Source organism: Triticum urartu, chromosome 7 (genome assembly GCF_003073215.2).
Source record: "Triticum urartu cultivar G1812 chromosome 7, Tu2.1, whole genome shotgun sequence".
Taxonomy (NCBI): Eukaryota; Viridiplantae; Streptophyta; class Magnoliopsida; order Poales; family Poaceae; genus Triticum; species Triticum urartu.
The window spans coordinates 346458332-346462338 of record NC_053028.1 but is presented as its reverse complement, the minus strand read 5'-3'; positions in this window follow the sequence as shown (position 1 = coordinate 346462338).

Genomic DNA, 4007 nt, shown 5'->3' with positions numbered 1-4007 from the left:
GGGGCAGGGGGGCACCTCTAGACACACAAGTTGATCCTTGAGATCGTTCCTTAGCCGTGTGCGGTGCCCCCTGCCACCATATTCCACCTCGATCATATTGTAGTGGTGCTTAGGCGAAGCCCTGCGACGGTAGAACATCAAGATCGTCACCAAGCCGTCGTGCTGAGGGAACTCTTCCCCGACGCTTTGCTGGATCGGAGCCCGGGGATCATCATCGAGCTGTACGTGTGCTAAGAACTCGGAGGTGCCGGAGTAACGGTGCTTGGATCGGTCGGATCGGGAAGACGTATGACTACTTCCTCTACGTTGTGTCATCGCTTCCGCAGTCGTTCTGCGTGGGTACGTAGACAACACTCTCCCCTCTCGTTGCTGTGCATCACCATGATCTTGCGTGTGCGTAGGAAAATTTTGAAATTACTACGTTCCCCAACAGTGGTATCAGAGCCTAGGTTTTATGGTTTGATGTTATATGCACGAGTAGAACACAAGTGAGTTGTGGGCGATATAAGTCATACTGCCTACCAACATGTCATACTTTGGTTCGACGGTATTGTTGGACGAGATGACCCGGACCAACATTACGCGTACGCTTACGCGAGACCGGTTTCCCCGACGTGCTTTGCACATAGGTGGCTTGCGGGCGACTGCCTCTCCAACTTTAGTTGAACCGAGTGTGGCTACGCCCGGTCCTTGCGAAGGTTAAAACGGAGTCTATTTGACAAACTATCGTTGTGGTTTTGATGCGTAGGTGAGATTGGTTCTTGCTTAAGCCTGTAGCAGCCACGTAAAACTTGCAACAACAAAGTAGAGGATGTCTAACTTGTTTTTGCAGGGCATGTTGTGATGTGATATGGCTAAGACATGATGCTAAATTTTATTGTATGAGATGATCATGTTTTGTAACCGAGTTATCAGCAACTGGCAGGAGCCATATGGTTGTCGCTTTATTGTATGCAATGCAATCGCGATGTAATGCTTTACTTTATCACTAAGCGGTAGCGATAGTCGTGGAAGCATAAGATTGGCGAGACGACAACGATGCTACGATGGAGATCAAGGTGTCGCGCTGGTGACGATGGTGATCATGACGGTGCTTCGGAGATGGAGATCGCAAGCACAAGATGATGATGGCCATATCATATCACTTATATTGATTGCATGTGATGTTTATCTTTTTATGCATCTTATCTTGCTTTGATTGACGGTAGCATTATAAGATAATCTCTCACTAAATTATCAAGAAGTGTTCTCCCTGAGTATGCACCGTTGCCAAAGTTCGTCGTGCCCAGACACCACATGATGATCGGGTGTGATAAGCTCTACGTCCATCTACAACGGGTGCAAGCCAGTTTTGCACACGCAGAATACTCAGGTTAAACTTGACGAGCCTAGCATATGCAGATATGGACTCGGAACACGGAGACCGAAAGGTCGAGCGTGAATCATATAGTAGATATGATCAACATAACGATGTTCACCATTGAAAACTACTCCATCTCACGTGATGATCGGTTATGGTTTAGTTGATTTGGATCACGTGATCACTTAGAGGATTAGAGGGATGTCTATCTAAGTGGGAGTTCTTAAGTAATTTGATTAATTGAACTTAAACTTATCATGAACTTAGTACCTGATAGTATCTTGCTTGTTTATGTTGATTGTAGATAGATGGCTCGTGCTGTTGTTCCGTTGAATTTTAATGCGTTCCTTGAGAAAGCAAAGTTGAAAGATGATGGTAGCAATTACATGGACTGGGTCCGTAACCTGAGGATTATCCTCATTGCTGCTCAGAAGAATTACGTCCTGGAAGCACCGCTGGGTGCCAGGCCTGCTGCTGGAGCAACACCAGATGTTATGAACGTCTGGCAGAGTAAAGCTGATGACTACTCGATAGTTCAGTGTGCCATGCTTTACGGCTTAGAATCGGGACTTCAACGACGTTTTGAACGTCATGGAGCATATCAGATGTTCCAGGAGTTGAAGTTAATATTTCAAGCAAATGCCCGGATTGAGAGATATGAAGTCTCCAATAAGTTCTATAGCTGCAAGATGGAGGAGAACAGTTCTGTCAGTGAGCATATACTCAAAATGTCTGGGTATAATAATCACTTGATTCAGATGGGAGTTAATCTTCCAGATGATTGCGTCATTGACAGAATTCTCCAATCACTGCCACCAAGCTACAAGAGCTTCGTGATGAACTATAATATGCAAGGGATGAACAAGACTATTCCCGAGCTCTTCGCAATGCTGAAAGCTACGGAGGTAGAAATCAAGAAGGAGCATCAAGTGTTGATGGTTAACAAGACCACTAGTTTCAAGAAAAAGGGCAAAGGGAAGAAGAAGGGGAACTTCAAGAAGAACGGCAAGCAAGTTGCCGCTCAGGAGAAGAAACCCAAGTCTGGACCTAAGCCTGAAACTGAGTGCTTCTAGTGCAAGCAGACTGGTCACTGGAAGCGGAACTGCCTCAAGTATTTGGCGGATAAGAAGGATGGCAAGGTGAACAAAGGTATATGTGATATACATGTTATTGATGTGTACCTTACTAGAGCTCGCAGTAGCACCTGGGTATTTGATACTGGTTCTGTTGCTAATATTTGCAACTCGAAACAGGGACTACGGATTAAGCGAACACTGGCGAAGGACGAGGTGACGATGCGCGTGGGAAACGGTTCCAAAGTCGATGTGATCGCGGTCGGCACGCTACCTCTACATCTACCTTCGGGATTAATATTAGACCTAAATAATTGTTATTTGGTGCCAGCGTTGAGCATGAACATTATATCTGGATCTTGTTTGATGCGAGACGGTTATTCATTTAAATCAGAGAATAATGGTTGTTCTATTTATATGAGTAATATCTTTTATGGTCATGCACTTTGAAGAGTGGTCTATTTTTGATGAATCTCGATAGCAGTAATACACATATTCATAATGTTGAAGCCAAAAGATGCAGAGTTGATAATGAAAGTGCAACTTATTTGTGGCACTGTCGTTTAGGTCATATCGGTGTAAAGCGCATGAAGAAACTCCATACTGATGGACTTTTGGAACCACTTGATTATGAATCACTTGGTACTTGCGAACCGTGCCTCATGGGCAAGATGACTAAAACACCGTTCTCCAGTACTATGGAGAGAGCAACAGATCTGTTGGAAATCATACATACCGATGTATGTGGTCCGATGAATATTGAGGCTCGTGGCGGATATCGTTATTTTCTCACCTTCACAGATGGCTTAAGCAGATATGGGTATATCTACTTAATGAAACACAAGTCTGAAACATTTGAAAAGTTCAAAGAATTTCAGAGTGAAGTTGAAAATCATCGTAACAAGAAAATAAAGTTTCTACGATCTGATCGTGGAGGAGAATATTTGAGTTACGAGTTTGGTGTACATTTGAAAAATTGTGGAATAGTTTCGCAACTCACGCCACCCGGAACACCACAGCGTAATGGTGTGTCCGAACGTCGTAATCATACTTTATTAGATATGGTGCGATCTATGATGTCTCTTACTGATTTACCGCTATCGTTTTGGGGTTATGCTTTAGAGACGGCCGCATTCACGTTAAATAGGGCACCATTAAAATCCGTTGAGACGACGCCTTATGAACTGTGGTTTGGCAAGAAACCAAAGTTGTCGTTTCTTAAAGTTTGGGGCTGCGATGCTTATGTGAAAAAGCTTCAACCTGATAAGCTCGAACCCAAATCGGAGAAATGTGCCTTCATAGGATACCCAAAAGAGACTGTTGGGTACACCTTCTATCACAGATCCGAAGGCAAGATATTTGTTGCTAAGAATGGATCCTTTCTAGAGAAGGAGTTTCTCTCGAAAGAAGTGAGTGGGAGGAAAGTAGAACTTGACGAGGTAACTGTACCTGCTCCCTTATTGGAAAATAGTACATCACAGAAAACTGTTTCTGCGGTATCTATTCCAATTAGTGAGGAAGCTCATGATGATGATCATGAAACTTCAGGACAAGATAATACTGAACCTCGTAGA